The following is a 20226-nucleotide window of genomic DNA, read 5'->3' as shown; positions in this document are numbered from 1 at the left end:
AAACAGTTGCAGAATCAGCAAGGATTTGAGAAGAGCACTCCTTAGGTTGCACCTCTTATGCTGTTCCAAAGCAGTGAAGCAGCCATGGCTCCCACAAAGAGGATCAAAAGGCATGGGAGAAACATGTCTGCTTAAGCACCCAAAATATTATCTGTTTGGGACACCCTCCCTAAACCCCAAGTGTAGAATAGCTTGAGCATTAGGTATTTTTAATTTGTTATAACTTGTGAGCAATTGGCTAATCTGGCAACTGCAAAGAGGCTGGGACTGTATCACAGTCTAATAAAATCCCTAATAAAAGTTTTAAACTAGTTCACACATCTGCAGTCTGATGGGGGGCATTACATAATATGTACTGATTCTGCCATGCTCCCCACTATCCTCCTGGTTGAAGGAGGGGGAAAAGTGTTACTATGATGTCCCACAGGCGTTTTTATGGCCTTCTCTGAACTACAACCATCCTCAGACAAACCCCATGAGAATTTATTAGAGGGATATAGGTAATTCTCTGAAGTGCCTATAATTCTCACTTTCTGAGATTCTTTGAACATATTATAACCTACCCTCTGGTCCACAGATTCCTTCAAAGGGAGATAAAAATACATGTCTGGTATTTTTATATCTTGGATAAAAATAATCAAGCTGGTCCTCTGGGTCCAACCAGTGTTTTAAAGCATTTGTTCCTTCAAGTGAGTGCTATGATTTCACAACACAGTCCACAAAAATAAAGTCCTTAATTAATTTCCAAGATCCAAAAATGAATGGAGGCATTTAAGCCTGTCCACATCCAGAACGGTAGGGAAATCTTAATAGCTCTGAATATCATTAGAAGACGAAGTAGATTCAGCTAATGGTGTTGGCCATCCTTGCTTTCTGCAGGTATTAGTGTGCTATAGACAGTGGGATTTACTGCAGGACATGACATTTTATTATGTGATAAGGTGGGTCTTCAGACCCTGCCCAACTGAGGCAGTTTTCCAATAGTCAAAGACTATGACAGACAATAGAAAGCTGCAATCTTTGCTTTAACTGTGGAGATCAGACTCCATTATGCAGACCTCAGGCTCACACCTCGCCACATTTCATGATTCCACGGAGCTGTGCTTCCAGCATGGCAAAAGATGCTGAAAAGTTGTGTTACAACACCATCTGAACACTCTTCGTACACAGAGCCTGCAGTAATTCATGATGCATTTTAAAGATGTGCAAGTTGCCTTTCTTTCTCTATTCTTTCCATTCAAAGGAAGTCATCACAGTAAAATGCTGAGGGGCCGAGGGAAGGCAACGTCTGGCAGGGGCTGGTAGAAATTCACTTTGAACTCTGATGAAGAACATTTCCACTCTGTTTATTACTAAATCCACTGGCTGTAGATGATCCAAGGCTCATAAACTCAGGTATGATGGGGCTCCCCGGAGAACAGTTGGAGAGAGAGACTCCACTCACGTACGTGTGTGTGTGTCTGTGTCTGTGTGTATGTTATTTCTCTCTTTCATTCTGGTTGTGAGAAAATAGTGATCAGATGACAAATGTCGTTGTGCACTCTCAGAAAATTAATGGTACACAACAGCTACTCTCAGAATAAAGAGGAAAGTGGTCATTAAAATCTCAGTATCACCTCTTTATTTCTCTCTTTTTTTTTCCTTTTTTTTTTTTTTTGAGCTCCCTGGAAGTGTCCCCTGTATATTTTAGAACTCTTTTGAGGATTATGACAGACTTTTCAGCAAATTTATTTCAGAAAGGAAAATCTATCTTACATCACAAAGTAACTCCACACTGCCAAAATAAGGATGAGGGAGAAGCCCTGATGTTTTTCTTTTCTTTTTTTTTTCTTTTTTCTTTTTTCTTTTTTTTTTCTTTTTTCTTTTTTCTTTTTTCTTTTTTCTTTTTTCTTTTTTCTTTTTTTCTTTTTTCTTTTTTCTTTGTTTCTTCTTTTTTCTTTTTTATTTTTTCTTTTTTCTTTTTTCTTTTTTCTTTTTTCTTTTTTCTTTTTTCTTTTTTTCTTTTTTCTTTTTCCTTTTTCCTTTTTCCTTTTTCCTTTTTTCCTTTTTTCTTTTTCCTTTTTTCTTTTTCCTTTTTTCTTTTTCCTTTTTTCTTTTTCCTTTTATCTTTTTCCTTTTTTCTTTTTTCTTTTTCCTTTTATCTTTTTCCTTTTTTCTTTTTTCTTTTTCCTTTTTTCTTTTTCCTTTTTTCTTTTTTTTCTTTTTTCTTTTTCCTTTTTTCTTTTTTCTTTTTTTTCTTTTTTCTTTTTTCTTTTTTCTTTTTTCTTTTTTTCTTTTTTCTTTTTTCTTTTTTCTTTTTTCCTTTTTCCTTTTTCTTTTTTCTTTTTTGTTTTCTTTTTCTTTTTTCTTTTTTCTTTTCTTTTTCCTTTTTTTTCTTTTTCCTCTTCTCTCCTCTCCTTTCTCTTTTCTCTTCTTTTCTCTTCTCTTCTTTTTCCCCTCGTCTGTTTAATTCATTAACTCACATGAAGAAATCCATGTGTTATCTTCTCAAGACATTCCTGGGTCACAGAAATTTCAATCCTTGTTGAGAATGATTATCTTCAGTTCATTGCTACATTAGTGGGAGCTGAAAGATCCAACTTAGTGGCACTGAGAGAGAAGTTGCTAAAGAGGGCATTAGATGATAACCCAAAACTCTCATCCTGAAAACCCTTACTCAGCTCCCACTTCTCTGTAGAAATATTCAACCATCATTAGCATGTTAATTTTTGAATTTCCTCAGACATCAGTCCACAAAGGCAAAATAAACTAACAATAATGCCGTTCCCTGGGGTAGGAGAAGTTCCAAATGCTTTTTTTTTGAGGATATTTTCTTTACTGGCTGCTAAATGTATCAGGGCCTAGGAAGTAAGAGCTGGCACCCAGGTCCTCCATGCCATGCTGAGTACCCCAGCAAAGAGGCTGCAGGAGCAGCTCCCTCTGCCTGCTCTAACAGAAGCCTGGTGGCCCCAAGACGGTAATAGATACAGATTGCAGTGACCTCAGACAAAAGTGGGAGCTGAGCCCAGGTCTCCTGCATTCTCCAGAATACTGGAGCTCCTGGCCATTGTTTTAAGAGCAAAACATGACTCTGCTTTGGCTCCGAAAGGATTGACAATGACGCTCCTTGAAAGCAAGGACTCAGTGAATTCCTTTTTGGCACCAAGAATTCAGAGAAAAGCTGTGTTAAGGCAAAGTCCCATCCTCATTGCTTCTTACCAGCATAAATATATTAGGAAATTCCCCAGTCAGCATGCAGGTTGTTTTGGAGTGCTACTGGAGCACATGGAGTAGCCACTGGAGAGTAGAGCACAGGCACAGGCTTCTAGAAGTTACTGGTGTTTATTTGAAGCTGATGGCTCCTGAAATAGTTAGTTAGAGATGGCTGGGTAAAAAAAAATCACGAAAAAGGTTAATTTAAAAGGACTTAAATAGAGGCACTTACTTTAAATCAAAGGACTGCTGAATCAAAGCCCAAACTTTTTTGAAATCTGAAGTTCTTATTTGGTGTGACAGAAAAATAAAAATGTCTATCAAATTCCTTCCTTTGTCGCAACCACAGCACAGGGGAAAAATCTGTAAGCAAAAATAAAGCTTTACAAGCCTTTTTTGTGAGCTTTGATTTGGGTATATAAAAGCAGGATTAATACCTGAAAAAATGAAAGTCAAACTTATCTTCCCTGTCAAATTTTTAATCCCCCATTTGTGCTTCCATGATCTCATGAAAACAGAAGAACCATTCAGCAAAGTGTTTTACTCCAATAGCTCTTTCCAGGGGTAAAGAAATAATGAATTAATAACAACAATAACAAAAAGCATTTTAGCATGCACGGTTACTTTCCACAGTGAAAGCAGGTTTCAACAAAATAGGAAAGGTACATTTATACACGTGTTTTCACTTAGATATGTTTCCTTATTATGAGTATGTTAGATCTTCTTCTTTGTTGATTGTGAAATAAAATAGTGTATAACATGACTGAACACAGTATTTTATTATCACTGTAATTATGTCAGCTATTACCATCATCTTAACATTGAGTTAGCATCAGGACGTGTTTGGCATGGTTCAAACATAAACAAATGAACAAGTCTCTAATTTAAACAACATATGCCTTCCACACAGTGGTAAGATACAGGAGATGTGGCTGGAACTCAGTTGAGATGACAGAAAGGGAAAGAGTGACAGCTGAAGGAATAGCCAAATATAATAAATACTTACTAAAATCAATAACAGTTTTTCCATCGACTTAAGTAACTTTTGGACCAAGTCCTAAATGTACCATTTGGAGGATTTATAGGTTTCTTTTAATAGACATGAACAAAAGTCTTTTTTATTAAATTATGTATTTGCTGCTGTAGCTTATGGAAACGGCATGCATATCTACTGCTGGTGTGACAGACCTCAGCTCTGACAACACTTCTGTATTTGTTTAGTTTTACATGGTGAATAGGCTTAGTGTGTAAAATTAAGCATGTGCAAAGGACTGAAGCCTTTCTTAATTGTATAATAACTTTATCTGGAGATATACCAAATCTAGGCCTAATTTTCTCTGACATTTACTTTTGTTTTTAATCTTGATTCTCTCTTTCTCTTTCCTTGATTCTGCCTTTCTTTGCACAGAGGACCACAGGGAACAATACTGACACAGAAAGGCCTGATGGACCCTTGAGGAGAAGCAGTCACAGAGCATGGGACTCTTACTCCTGCATAAGTACTTGTGGGACTGTAGGGTTCATGAAATGCCACCAAAGAAAGCCAAACCTGGTGAGTGCTTTGTAAGAATGACTGTAGTTTTCTCAACCTTGAATCTCAAATAAACAAACATTCTTTGAGATGCTTAAACTTAGGAGAAAGTATTTCAAAAATGTATTTCATATTTCAAAAAAGCAGTATGCTTAGGTTCCCCTGTTAGGTAATTTTAGATCACTGTACGCTCACCACACAGATTTTCCAATTTTCTTTTCATAGAAACATAGAATAGTTTGGGTTGGAAGGGACCTTAAAGACCTCATCTAGTTCCAATCTCCCCTGCAAAGGGCAGGGATACCACCCACCAGACCAGGTTGCCCAACGCCCCATCCAGCCTGGCCTTGAACACCTCCAGAGATGGGGAATCCATAACTTATCTGGGTAACCTGTTCCAGCGCCTTACCATCCTCTGAGTAAAGAATTTCCTCCTCATGTCTAATCTAAACCTACCCTCTTTTAGTACAACACCATTACTCCTTGTCTCTTCACTATAATCCCTGAAAAAGAGTCACTCTCCAGCTTTCTTATAGGCACCCTTTAGGTACTGGAATGCTGCTATAAGGTGGCTCTAAACTAATCTTTAAACTTTTAATGGCTTTAAACTAAAAGCTGGTAGGTTTAGATTAGATATAAGATATAATTTAAGACTGTACTTGAGGAGGGGGGTTGGACTAGATGATCTCTGGAGGTCCTTTCCAACCTCAACCATTGATATAAGATATAATTTAGATTAAATATAGATATAATTAGATATTATATAATTCTTTACTGTGAGGGTGGCGAGGCACTTGAGCAGGTTGCCCAGAGAACCTGTGGATGCTCCATTCCTGGAGGTGTTCAAGGCCAGGCTGGATGGGGCTTTGGGCAACCTGGTCTGGTGGGAAGTGTCCCTGCCCATAGCAGGGGGCTTGGAACTGGACGATATTTAAAGTCCCTTTCAACCCAAACCATTCTGTGATTCTATGATAAGGTCTCCCCAGGGACTTCTCTTCTCCAGATTAAACAACCCCAGATCTCTCAGCCTGAGGGAGCCCTTTTCAAGTATGAGACATGCACAATGCACTGAAAAGACAGTTCAAGGTTATCCACATAAAATGTAGCCATTAAAGCACCTCCATGTAGAGTGTGGTGCAATCAAGTTCACCTGCTATTGCTGACACAAAAGGCCAATAATCCCCCTGCACCACCTCCTGCTCCAGCCCATGGGCTCCTGTGGGGTTTCTGGGCCAACTCCCGAACTTAATCAACTCACTAAGAACTGGTAAATAACTGGGGAGGAAATAAATAAATAAATATAAAAATAAATAAATAAATAATTGCATTGTCATAGTGAGCTGAGCTGACTCAGGGCCAGCAGCAGGGACAAGAGGAATGAGGAGGGCAAAGCAGCAAGCTTGTGAATCAGTTTTGTTCCATTAACTCCACTGCATCTTAACCTGCAAAGGGCTAATGTCTTCATGGGATCTAGCCCTGATTTTCATTAAAGAAGAAGGCAGTAATGAGAATTTCATCTGTATACTTAACACGAGCAGAAGTCAAACTCTTCTTTCTCATAAATAAGTCTTCCTCTTTTATCTCTGATTCTTTGAGTTTCAGGTACTACCCATGGACCAGCAGGGCAGACTCTTCCTGAGAGGACAGGGGATCCCAAGGTGCTATCTTAACTTGTAACTGGAGAGAGAACAATGCTGAGGGCTCAGCTACTGGGAAGGAAAAGAAAGACACTTCATTTCAGAACCAGCTTCTGGTTAAGTTGGTTTCAGTCATGAAAATGGTTGTAAAATAATGCGCTCGCTATTCACAGCAAGCTTCTACCACTTGGGTCTGAAGCCATTGATAATAGTAAAATAACATTTTTCTAAGGTGAAAAGGAGGCAGGATATCTAACTTAACTGAAGAGAAATATATCATGTACCACAAGATCTTATTTAGGCAGCTCTGTGAAAGGTATAGTACCATTGTTAATTGCATGTTTATACGATTAATAATGCTAGGAAGGTGCTTATACTGCAGGCAGACTGAAAATGGATAGATATGTGCTTAAAAATAATAGATTCAACTGCCTGTTAGAATTCTGGCCTTAAAATGCTGATGATAATGCATAGAGACCTTTGGAAAATATTATTTGTTAACATTTCTACAGCCAGAAAATGTTTACTCTGGAGATTTTTGTCCTTCAGGTTCTCTTCTTAAAATATTTTTCTTTAGAAAAGAATCTATTCTATTCTACAAAATCAGTTTTAGAAAGTAATGCCTTTACATTACAGATAATTTTCCTCAAACTCTGAGCAAATTACTCTTAAAAAATGAAAGTGATTTAGCTGAAAAAGTTCCTGAAACTGCTGAAGGGAAAGACCTAGTTTTTCTATCTTCTCTGCAGTGCTTGAATCACCAGATCCTACTGCTGCTTTATTTCAGTTTGTCACTTTAGTGCCAGGAATATCTGCAAGCTTAATGAAGTAATGCTTCTTCCATGTTAAGTTAGAAGATAAACCCAGAAGATGTTTCAGACTCACTCAAAATCACAATATTCAGAGATTTAATTCATCCATAATATGTTTTCCTTTGCTTTCGCATGGCTTCTGCATTTAAATTATTCACATCTTTTAAATTAAGGGCTTCCTGTACTGGATGAATTTAAATTAATAGAAGAAAGCGGCATAACATAATGGAAGAAAACAGTGGAAGGGAAGGGAAGGGAAGGGAAGGGAAGGGAAGGGAAGGGAAGGGAAGGGAAGGGAAGGGAAGGGAAGGGAAGGGAAGGGAAGGGAAGGGAAGGGAAGGGAAGGGAAGGGAAGGGAAGGGAAGGGAAGGGAAGGGAAGGGAAGGGAAGGGAAGGGAAGGGAAGGGAAGGGAAGGGAAGGGAAGGGAAGGGAAGGGAAGGGAAGGGAAGGGAAGGGAAGGGAAGGGAAGGGAAGGGAAGGGAAGGGAAGGGAAGGGAAGGGAAGGGAAGGGGAAAGAAACCAGTATAGAGTGTCCTCGATAACTTCTTCAAAAATACCTACAGTATCTTTTAGAAGACACTACCCTTTAGAAGCAGACTAGAAAAAAATCACCAGTAAAAGGTTTTTTAGGTTCAGAAACATGTAGTTAGGTCCCTACTTTTTCAAATTCCAGTATTGCACTTTTCCAAAGTCCAGCCAGAGTTGGATGTAAATATGCCAAAATACTGTGAGAAAGATTAATTTAAGTGTTGCTGGACCTAACGGAAGCTGGACATGGAAAGAGAATCATGAGAAGTCCTTATTGCTTGAGATTTATTGATGATTTTGTAGGTTCCAGATGTTTTAATGATTTATGTAAGCAATAAATATTTGAAGACTAATCCAGAATCAATTCCAAGATTTTCAAAATTTGTCTATCACTTTTCTTAATGGCCCACTGAACCTGAAATGGTGAAGTAAGCCTGGTTTCCCTTAAAATGTGGAACAGCTGATGAAGCCAACAGGAGAGTCAAGAGAAATGGAATAGTTGTTTGGATCTGTTCTTCAACCAGAGACCCAGACAAGCCATTGCTTGTCTATGGGGACAACCCACACACTACATAAATACAATATCTGGGCATGGCTGGGATGGCTACATCTCCAGCTTCCATGCATTTTATTCTAGAGATGAGAACCTGCTGGCGAGTCAAGATCCAAAGCAACAGTTTTATCTGTACATTGCTTGCCAGGGACTTGGTTATGACCTTCCTGTTCTCTTATCCTTTTTATATAATCAGCAGTCATGGTGTTGAATGCACAAATACAGTAGCTGTTCTCTGGGTGACTTCCTCAGAGGGGTAGAACAGCAGAAAAAAAATAATCCTGTAAAAGTTATTATCAAAGTTACTTTACCTCTTTAAAATGTGGAAATCCTTATTCTTCTGGCATAACTATGCAACAATTTAAAGAATAAAATGTATTTAATATTTTGCATGGAGTGACTTCCATCAGACTTTGAGGGAAGCTAATAAATCAACAGAAACCACTTAACTGAGCATTTTCATGGGTCCAGTGGAATTCTAAGCAAATAACAAGTTTGTAAGAAAGAGAAGTCACTTGTATTATACACACAATCTAATGTTCAAAGGAGTGTAAAAGATGCTTAAGTGTTAATATTTTATGTAGACTTCATTCTCAGTAGTAATTGCAAGCCATTAAAAAGAATGTTAAACCGTAGCTGTTAGCACTGGCACAGCCCCAAGTAAACACTGAACCCTCACAGAAGGGGGTTAATTGCTACGAGAAGAGGTAATTTATTAAGGAACACTGAAACCCTTTATACACGCAAAAATCAGGCTGAACTGCAAAAATTGTGTGTGAATATTACATCTGATAATCAGATTTTTTCTATACCGCACTTTAGAGTCTCAGCCTATTCAGAAAACTGAAAAACCCACAAGGTTTTTTGACATGGCTCCTATAAACCTTTACCTGGTGCCCTTCAGTCTACCACTTCCCCCTTTCCCCTCCTTAGAAAACCTGTTTCTCACCAAAACACAATATTCCTGGCAAGAAAAGTCAATGTGACAGTCCGACTGAGTGTGTGGAAGTCCCGTTGCTTTCTTCTGCTAAGTTTGGCATAGTATGGTAGAGCCTCACATGTCTTGTCCAACAACCCTTCCCTGGATTAGTAAGCATCCATTTTAATGGATCTTCTGTGAGGTTCCTAGTATCCTAAGGCACAGCAAGGCAAATGAAAGTGGGTAGCAATCAATACTTCTCATCAGTGTCTCATTAAAAAATAAATAAATAAATGAGTGCTTTGAAAAACTCTGGTCATTTAACACCAGGAGTGAAGTTCTGCCTTCAAATCTTCCTGCAACACTGTGTACCTTCATTTTAACAAACCTTAGCAGTCTGAGTCAGCAGCACTCCATTAAGAAAAGCTACCAGAAAAGTCTACAGATCTAAGGAAGATATCCCATCTCTGAGCTGAGAGAAAGGGTACCAACTTGTTATGTTTCTCTTTTTCTGGCACAGTTTTTTTCTTGGTCTGCCATGCAGATGTCTCCTGCATATCTGGTGTTTGTTTAAGTTGTACGTGTATGCAGAGCAGAGTACATGGCATAGATGTGCAGTTTGGAAAGGCCAAATTTTATGATTTGGTTGTTAGATATTTTGTCTTTATGAAATTTTATTTGAAGCCCATTGAGGTCCCTGGGAATTCTTCCATGGTGCTCAGCAGGATCTGGATCATGACCATGAACTAGAATATCTTTTAAAAGGCCATGCAAACTAAAAACAGACTTCTGAAACCTCTCCATTTCTGTGTTTTACCTCCCACAGAAAGGTAGCACAAAAGTAGGAAATGAGGAATCTGTTAGTGGTAAGGTTTTCTTTCATAGTAACTGCAGTCCCCAGACACTCCTCTTGATCTCTAGAGAAAGTCGGAAGGGATACATCTATCCAATTTATTTTCATAATATGAACTAAAATGGTAGTCTAACACACTGAAGTGATTTGTAATTGTATCTGTATGCTAAATGCTCTTACATGGGGTGGGAGCATATTTATTTTTCATACAGGAAATTCTATTTATTCAACATTTTGCCTCAAAAAAAAAAAAAATAATGCACCAATGGCTACGCTTTATATTTTCATAGGTTTAATTTAAAGGAGTACTTCATTTCTGCATGTGCAGATCTCACTCTGGTAGCTTTTTTTATTATATACTTTTGGCAACAAATGATGTACACTAGCATAAAATTGGTGCATAAAAAAAATACTTACCTTAGTGCTTATAGGGACTTTTTTCAAAAATTCTAATTTTGGATTTTCACATAATAAACCAAACCTAAGCCATAATCTGGAGACAATGGACAAGGGGAAAAAAAAATAAAATAAAGTGACAGTACTTTTTTTCACTTCTAATTGTGATTCATAGGACTTTACAAGGATTTTGTCTGCAAAACCGAAACAGGTTAAAATTTTGATGAGATTAAATTACAATTTTGAATAAAAGTCCTAGTCATTTTTAGATTTGCTAGTTTGTGTATTCTCTTCAATTCATTTTCTAAGTTTTTTCTGTTTTCTTGTTTATTCATCATTTTTAATTATTCAAATATAAGGCCTTGAGGCTTACAAGCACAATTCAAGAATTTGTCATCCAACTGTATTAAAAATATTATTCTAAGCATTTATTTTCCATTAAAATATCATCCAAGAATATAATACATAATTCCAGCCTTTATTTTGGCATTATTCATATTTATATGAGCAGAGTTGCTAAATTCTGAATGAACTGGAAGTAAAAACAAACAGTTTATTTGAAAATAGCTATTAGGCTACAGTATAGCACCTGGAGTATATCCCTATAATGACTGACTTACTAGTCAGAGACGTACTAAGAATAACACCACATATCTGCAGAAATTCTCTCCCCCAAATATATAAAATCTATTCTACGTGAACTCAAGGGCATTTCCAGAAATATGCATAAATAATGTTGAACTTTTAAAGTGTTGTTTGTTTTTTTTTTTTCCAAAATACTACAGAAAATATCTTGTTAGATTTTTTTTTTTCTTTCCCAGGATAGTGTAACACATGTACTACTAATAAGGATTATTCTATCCTGACTGGTCCCTATTAGGCATTTTTGCTGTTTGGACATCTATTAAAACATGCTATCGGTGTTAACATATTACAGGATGCACTGTAGATGCAAGGAAAGGAGACTGAAGTGGTCCTTCATTAAAGGAGGAGCCCAGCTACAAAACCTTTGCTGTTTCACGACAATGCTCCTCAACAGGCAGGTTAGAAAATTGGTTAACAAATAAGTTACACAGATTATTTCAGTTCAGTAAAACGTCTTAATATTCCCCTTAAGTGCAAGCCAGTCTGTTAGGAATTTTTCACTAAATATTATGACATTTCTGCAAAATAATCATTTATTATGGCAGATTCCGGTTTTGGACAGAAGTGTCAAGAAGCTCTCATTTAAGTTGTCTGGCACTTCTTTCTGACTTGTGTCTACTCTGAGCTGTGTGCATGTCACTGCAGCACAAAACGCATTATGCCTACTAAAAACAGCCATGAAGTCCTGAATAAGCAGTCCAGAAATGTCAAATTGCTCTTGTAAGCATGTTGCTCTTCAGCAGTCCCATGGCTCATGTCAATTGGGAGTATGGTCCCCAGATGATTACAGTGCCATGACATGGAAGCTATTATAAAATTTATTACTACAATACTCTATAGACCATGTCTTTGTCTTGTAATGACTTTTCAGACCCAAATACACCAAAATGGTGCAGATCAGACATATGCAACATAAGTTAGTAGGATAATTGATACCATGCAGATGAGTACAAAGACAAGATGTGAAAATACAACATACTGTATTTACAAGACCTAAGGAATGGGAAACAAGAAGTAACTTTACTGATATGTAGGCTTTTTAGCATGAACTTGAAATTCTATTGAAGGATTTGCTCAGATCTGTGGTTTGATTTAGATCCGTCTCTAGTATGCATGTAAAACATCTGATGAACTTAAAGGCCTCACACTGTAGCTCACTTCTGCCTTGCACACCTTTTTCTAGCATACATACATGTATTTATAGTGGTGTGTGTTGTGGTTTAACCCAGCTGGCAGCTAAACACCACACAGCCGTTCGCTCACCCTCCCCCCTCCCTCTCTGGGATGGGGGAGAGAAACGGGAAAGTGAAGCCTGTGAGTTGAGATAAAGACAGTTTATTAAGACAGGAATATAATAATAAAAATAATAATAATAGTGATAATGATAATAGTATTAATAATAATAATGTGTAAGAAACAAGTGATGCACAATGCAATTGCTCACCACCCGCTGACCGATGCCCAGCCTATCCCCGAGCAGCCGGCCCCCCACCCCGGCCAGCCACCCCTATATATTGTTTAGCATGACGTCAGATGGTATGGAATACCCCTTTGGCCAGTTTGGGTCAGCTGTCCTGGGTCTGTCCCCTCCCAGCTCCTGCTGCACCCCCAGCCTGCTCGCTGGCAGGACAGAGCGAGAAGCCGAAAAAGTCCTTGGCCTGGTGTAAACACTGCTCTGCAACAATTAAAACATCAGCATGTTATCAGCGCTCTTCTCATCCTAATCCAAAACATAGCACCCTACCAGCTACTATGAGGAGAATTAACTCTGTCCTAACTGGAACCAGGACAGTGTGGTAGTACAGTCCTTAGGAATATAAACTGAACCTCACATGAACTATCAGCACACAATTAGCTACTTTGTATTAAGACAAATATTTTGTAGATAAAAGGTACTCAGTATACTACTGTAGAAAATTTCATAAAGATATTAAGAGTTATTGCTTTAGCAGCCCACAAAAGTGTGTTTTCATCTGCACTATTCTTCACTACATTCTTTAGTTTTGTTTATATTTCAGCTCTTTTGTAGGCTGAAGTGAAGCAATATTTTAGCTAAGAACATTATATCATGATATACAGTGTTATCAAGAGCAGTATATACCTTTCAAGCAGATATAATGCTCCATTTGCATTCACCATATGAGTCCACTTTTGAAAATAAATCTTCAGATAACCCACAAAACAGGGAGGCAAAACCAAGGAAAAAACAGAGGCAGTGAAGTTAGTGGATAAAAAGGAGGCTCTGGGGAAACTCCTTCTAATGTTACTTACACATGCATATATCATGCACTTCTGTTTGAAACATAAGGATTTATCTTTTTTATATGCACATATGCCATAAACCATATGAACGAAAGTATGGTATTATTTCATACAGAACAAAGAAATCAAAAGATCCCTAAATTTCAAAATCAGAAGTTCCAAAGGTAAGAGATGTTCACAACAGCCTAGCTTGCTCAGCTTTTTCTCTCTTTCCCTCTCCCTCCTGAAACTCCCTCATCTGGATCTATAATTACAAAACGATATGCTATCTACACAAGATTTCTGGTTTAGACCAAGTACATCCAAGGGATTAATAACAGCAAATTTCTAATGAACTACCAATTGGGTCAGTTATTTTACATAAACCTAGAATTCTCAAAAAAAAAAAAAATCTAATTCTGCCCAAAACTGATCCAAAAAAAAGGTGCTACATTGACTTCAAAAATTTAATCCAAAATGTTCACCCATCTACACAACAAGAATTCACGATGAGAGAAAATCACTGACTGACAGAAAAGATTTATTGGCACTCATTTGGGATGATGTATATAAATCTCTCAGGTCTTTACAACTTATAATACAGTCATCCCAAAATGATGCCACTAAAACCTGCACTTCAGTTCACATCATCTTCCGGTTAGACTGTGTTTGACGCATGCAATATTTTAAAGGAAAACAACACAAACAAAACCAAAACAAAATAGGATAGAAATCCATTAAACAAAATATGTTCAGATTTTATGAATTTCAAACCCTTTTCTCATGTGTGCCCTACACTTAAGAAACCAGGTGCTTTAGCTACTGGCTCTAGCTGATCAGGACTCAGCAGCTCAGCAGAAATCATTAAAACTTCATAAAATGATCTCAAATCACTTTCCTATACATAAAAATGTCATGATCTTAAGGCTTTCTCTCCCCGGACTCTTGTGAACTAGGAGCAGGTCAGCCTGGAAACCTGGGAAAGACTGTTTTCCAAGTCTTACATTTTTAAGTTTGACAAACTGTAAGATAAGTAGCTGAAATACATCATTTGTCTAAGATGAAATAACATCCATTTTGGACATAATACTGTGATGAGAAATTCCAGATCAGAAAAAGATGGGAAACAGTGATATATAGGATGCTTCAGATTCCTTAATGAAATCTGTTTGAGAAAGGGTAAAAGTACAGGATATTAGGTATAATTTCAGTAAATAGTAGTTGGTATGCATCTGTTAAAGGAGAAAAGTGAACAGTATTTTTCTCATAAGTAATTCTTACTGATGAAGTGGGAGATTTTCATTGTTATGGTGCTGGACAGGAACTATAGATCTCAGTTTTTTCCACTCATCCCTGTTTCATCTTTTTTTCTTGTTATTTTGCAGGGGGAAATCTCTTAGAAGTAAATCTTATTCCTGCTTAGATCAATGAGAATTTTAAAACTGGGACCACATTTCCCTTTTAATCATTTTATGACATCTCTAAAATAAGTACTAGAGTAAGATATGTTCAGAAGTGCTTGTTAACACTTTCATTAAAGTAACAAAGTTCCAGGTACTGCTGGGATTGTATTTTGCTGTACTTGCATTTGGGGTGAAAGAAAAGAATTTTCATCCACTAATAAAATATAGTTGCCCAACCTCCTTATGATCCCACTTGATGAAGTAGTTTGCATGGCCAGAATAACTCAAATTAATCTTCAAAAATCACAGATTATGTTAGATATATGCAAAAGAAAAAATATTTTGGCACGGCATCATAATTGTCACCCAGTAAAAACATCTGGAGATTTTCAGATTAACAAAAGTGCGTATTTCTTCCATTCCTTGTCTGTATCTGCATAGGTCTAGATCTAGATGTATACCTCTACATCTCTATATCCATTACACTCCTTGATAATCACAGCAAGTGTAAAGACACATATTTTAATAGAAAGGAAAACAACACTGCTTCCTATGAATTTTTAATATGGCTCTAATGGTGAAAGGAGTGGAAAGTGGGTGAAAGGCTAAACTCTGTGACCACTTGGATTAGAATATAGATGATATTCTAAGAAAAAAGAAAAAAAAAAGAAAGAAAAAAAAAGTCCACTGGGTTTGCACGAAGCCACTTTAACATGCTAAAATCCAACCTTCTTGTTTGGATAGTCTTTGATACCCATCATAAAGTCTTCTGGGAAGAACTCAAGTCTATTTGGTTTTAAATAGCAGTTAAATTACAGAGTCTGCACTAGACAGTAAAACTATTTACTTGAGTATCTTTAGGGTGTGTTTCAGCCCAGTGGCAGGACTGGTCTGGAAAGATTTTGCAAGACCAAAGGTCTTGAAGGTAAAGTATTGTCTTAGACCTAATCCAGCCTGTTAGTTGAAAATGCATGAACACTACTGGGTTTCTGCAATGACATTCATATGCCTTCAGTGAGAGAAAATATGCCATTCTCTTCCCTGCTGGGCATTGAACCTTCAGATGGAAAACACACTGTGCTCACTGTAGAAACATTTTCTTATGCATTTTCGTTCTAGCTTCTATGAGAAATTACTGGACATACTGACTTTCAGGATCAGAATGGAATTGATATCATGAAAAATTTCAATTTTTGAGAACTGTGGTGCTATGCTCTTTATTGTGGGTGACATTTTTTCAACTGGACCAGGAAAAGTAAAATATTTTATTCTTCCTTCTTCACCAGATGTGCACAGAAGACCCAGAAAATCTGGATATAAAGGTATCATATGAACTCTAGGTCACTAAAGTATGCCTGTGTATGAACTCAGAATTCCCAGCAGGCTTCAGGGAGAGTTATTTTTCTTTCAGGGATGCCATTTGTTTTCCATTTCAGCCACCTTCTGTTAACATTTTTCTATGATGAGACCTTGCATCTAATTGTATTCATCCACAGCTTAGCCTATGACTGACTTTCCTGGCACCCCATGTCTGTATTTGTCCTGAATCCAAGATACTCCAGGAACTGTGTGACTATCTATGATCATTTCTTCCTCCTCCATGCCAAAAAAAAAAAAAAAAAAAAAAAAACTATCTGGAAAGAGATAATTGAATTCCCTCCTACCTTAAAATGAGTACTAATATTATCATGATCCCATGACAGATCATGGGAGCATGAAGAGTCTTCAAAATTAACTGGGACTGCATTCAATTGCCTGTGCAATTCTTAAAATGAATTGTTTCATGTGTCTAAATTTACCCTTTTTGAGGGAAGACTGCAGACAGGAAAGGATGGTCTACTTTATTCACTGTTGTCTCTTTTTTTTTTCCAAGTTTTGCCAAAGAACTGCATTTCTGTCTTTTGACTTCTTGTGCATTTTCTGTTGAGTTTTACATTTCCATATGAAAATCCTTTTCTATTTTATCTTCTCTGTTTTGTTCCTATGGTATAGTAGACAATCCTTTACTCTGATCTGTATGTACCTGACTTCTGCTTTTGTGACTTTCAGATCAGAAAGCTCTCCTTAATAGTTTCCTACTAGACTTTCACCTTTCTTTTGCTTCAGTGTAGGTTGCAAGCATCCCTTTAGAAAAACCTCTTGAAGTAACTGCCATTTCTTCCACAGCTTCTGTTTTTTATTATGCTTTTGTTGTGCTTCTTCTCTTGCTCATTCACTGTTCTTGGATTAAGAAACTGAAGCATTTAAGACTCACTTTCATTTAAATCACATTTTGCTTCTAAACACTCAATCTAGTCTTCCATACCAGTCAATATTAAATATAGAATATCTGCTGCTATAGTAACTCCCTTCTGTTTCTGAGATAAAGTGTTTCCAATACATTTGTCTAAAACATTTCTGCTACTACTTCGCTAGGATGTAGTAGATTTTAGTAGGGTTATATTTCTCTTTTTCTTCTCAAATCTGTGTACACTTACAGGCATACAACAAATTAATTTCTTACATATTGCCAAAAACACTGCTTGGTTTGTCCAATCCAGTTCTCACAATCACAGGCAACCACACTTCTTCTAGAAGCCCACAAAACATAGTGCATAAATCACAGTATACCACAGGTCATAAAATGCTAGAATAAAATATCTTTAGTAAAAACAAGAAAGACACTATTGTGTCTCACAGAAAGTGACCAGAAGAATTCAAAGGCATCATGAGTTGCCCTGTGATAACAACTCCTGGATAATCAGAACAAAAGATGCATCCTTTAATTAAAATGTAAAAAATCTCTTTTCTCCATCCTTTCAAAACTAGCAACCCCTTCTGTAGCTACTCTGATTTGTCTCTGAGGATTGGCTTTGTGATAAAACTTCATTTCTCCTTTTTATTTCCCTGACCATCAATTATTATTTATTTATTTATTTATTTATTTATTTACTGAAATTGAAGTCCAGCTATATTATTTCCCTTGTAAGATCACATTACTATTATCTAATCTGTGAAATTCTGAAATACTGAAAGGGGATTTGAAGGCAAATATCTTCTGGGAACTCATATAGAGATTTCAAGCAGGAGCAACACTGCTTCATGACAAATCTCTGTGTCTAGAAATAAGATGAGCATCTGAAATAGATTAATGGCAGTTTCTTTCCCATGTTATCTTTCCATACAGAGGCTGAACTAAGGACTTTTCATACTCAAAAAATTTGAAAGCTCCCATTCAGGACAAGATGCCAAAACTTAATCTGATCAAAGCAGTATTTATGCCCTTTTCATGGAAACAGAGAGACTGATAAAAATTGGAGGTCCAGATCCAGACAGCTACACTTGTAGGACCTGCAGATAGCGCTGAGAAGTTAGAGCCGAGACTGATACAAACCATGTTTATTTTGAAAGAAGCAGTTTCTACTGATGGACTTAAAAAAATTGTCCATTTGACCTTGTGATGTATATACCTTTTGTGATACTTGCCATGAGCTAGGAGATGTAAAGTCAATTTTTTTTGGATGATGGTATAGCTTAGGCTTTCCATTATATCAGTAAGAGAGCCAGGAAATGATTTGCCTGAGAGGCAAATCTGAAGGCTCAGAGACCATCTACCTGCCTGAAGAAGAATCAGTCCATTTCCATTGGGACAGGATTATCAGCCTGTGTGGTGTTTGGGCTGAGCTGAAACACATTTGAGATAATGATCTTCATCATCTGTACATGTCTGTCAGATGACAGTTCAATGTGTTTGCCTACTTCTGCAGTGAAAAGCACTTCCAGAAGTTTGCACTTCTCCTCCTGTCTAAGACTGAAGGATCTTTTGCACACAAAATGCAAAGAGCTTGGAACTAATTTTAACTTATCTATGCACCTTGATATGTTAAAAAAGAATTATTTTTCTTCCCAAGGAGTTTCCAGGACAATTCATCAGTGCTTGGTGCTACTTTAGCAGTAATATGCACTAAATAAATATGTAGACAGCTTAGTTTCATTACACATATATCAGTACCCATGTGTTATAAAAAACAGATTGAAGTAGAGGCCATATTCTCTGAAATACACTGTAGCTTCTTCTGTCAGTTCATGGAGAAAGAAAAACTTACCTTCTATTGATCATCTCTTATGGACTTAGAAAAAACAGTGAAAAAAAGGATAAGGCATTAGAAGCATTTACCAAATTTGACCTGAGTTTGCAAAATCAATGGAAACTTGCCATGCTTTAAAAGGTAAGCAAAAAGAAGTAGAAAAATAAAAGAAAAAAATAAAGATGCTAAAAATAAATTGGTAAAGGAGAAAGGTTCCTGTAATTTTAGGTTTAAAATATGAGCCTGAGTAATCAAGGAAAGTATTTTTACTGCCCTGTCAATATTTTTCCTGGAAGCTCTGGTAAATAGACTTTCTTTAGATCTGTAGTGTGCGTGCCTAATGGTCTTAGGTGTCTCTTACCACAGAAAACTTTATCCTTAAGAAATACAGTAAACAGGAACTCTGTGGTTACATAGTTCCTGAAAGGAAAAAAAAAAAAAGAAAAAGAAAAAGAAGAAGAAGGAAAGAAGGAAAGAAAGAAGGAAAGATGGAAAGAAAGGAGGAAAGAAGGGAAGAAGGGAGGGAGGGAGGGAGGGAGGGAGGGAGGGAGGGAGGAAGGAAGGAAGGAAGGAAGGAAGGAAGGAAGGAAGGAAGGAAGGAAGGGAAAGAAAGAGAGAGAGAGAAAGAGAGAGAGAGAAAAAGAAAGAAAGAAAGAAAGAGAGAGAGAAAGAGAAAGAGAGAAAGAAAGAAAAAGAAAGAAAGAAAGAAAGAAAGAAAGAAAGAAAGAAAGAAAGAAAGAAAGAAAGAAAGAAAGAGAAAGAAAGAAAGAAAGAAAAAGAAAAGAAAGAAAGAAAGAAAGAAAGAAAGAAAGAAAGAAAGAAAGAAAGAAAGAAAGAAAGAAAGAAAGAAAGAAAGAAAAAGAAAGAAAGAAAGAAAGAAAGAAAGAAAGAAAGAAAGAAAGAAAGAAAGAAAGAAAGAAAGAAAGAAAGAAAGAAAGAAAGAAAGAAAGAAAGAAAAAGAAAGGAAGGAAGGAAGGAAGGAAGGAATTGGTAGGAAGGTCTGCTCTTCCAGCTCATGTTGAAAGCAAACATAGGGCTAGGTACAACCCTAAAAGATGTGACCTACAATATTGCGCAGAGATGCAAATACATTATGTTAACTTTATCTGAAAACCAAAGACCAAGACAATAATCATAAACAGCAACATTATTTTTAGATTCTAAATAATTTATTTTCATAACTGATACATTCCTTTTGAGTTAAACCTGTGTTCCCCATAGCACTAGCTGAAGATCTTGAAGGATGTCTGTTGGTCTATTGGACTAATGTCCAATATGTTTGTAGCCTCTTCCTAATTGACTTCATTTTTCCTGGGGAGCAGAGCTCACAATTTCCTCAATCTATTTTCCTGGACGTTGCAAGAAACAATCAATTCTTCCAGTATCTTTTTTCAGTAGTGTTGTTTTCTTTAAAAAAAAAAAAAAAATGATATTGGGTTTAAATGCTT

The sequence above is a fragment of the Anser anser genome (assembly GCF_964211835.1).
Source record: "Anser anser genome assembly, chromosome: 3".
Lineage (NCBI taxonomy): Eukaryota > Metazoa > Chordata > Aves > Anseriformes > Anatidae > Anser > Anser anser.
The sequence above is the reverse complement of the archived record's forward strand: the minus strand, read 5'-3'. Positions refer to the sequence as shown.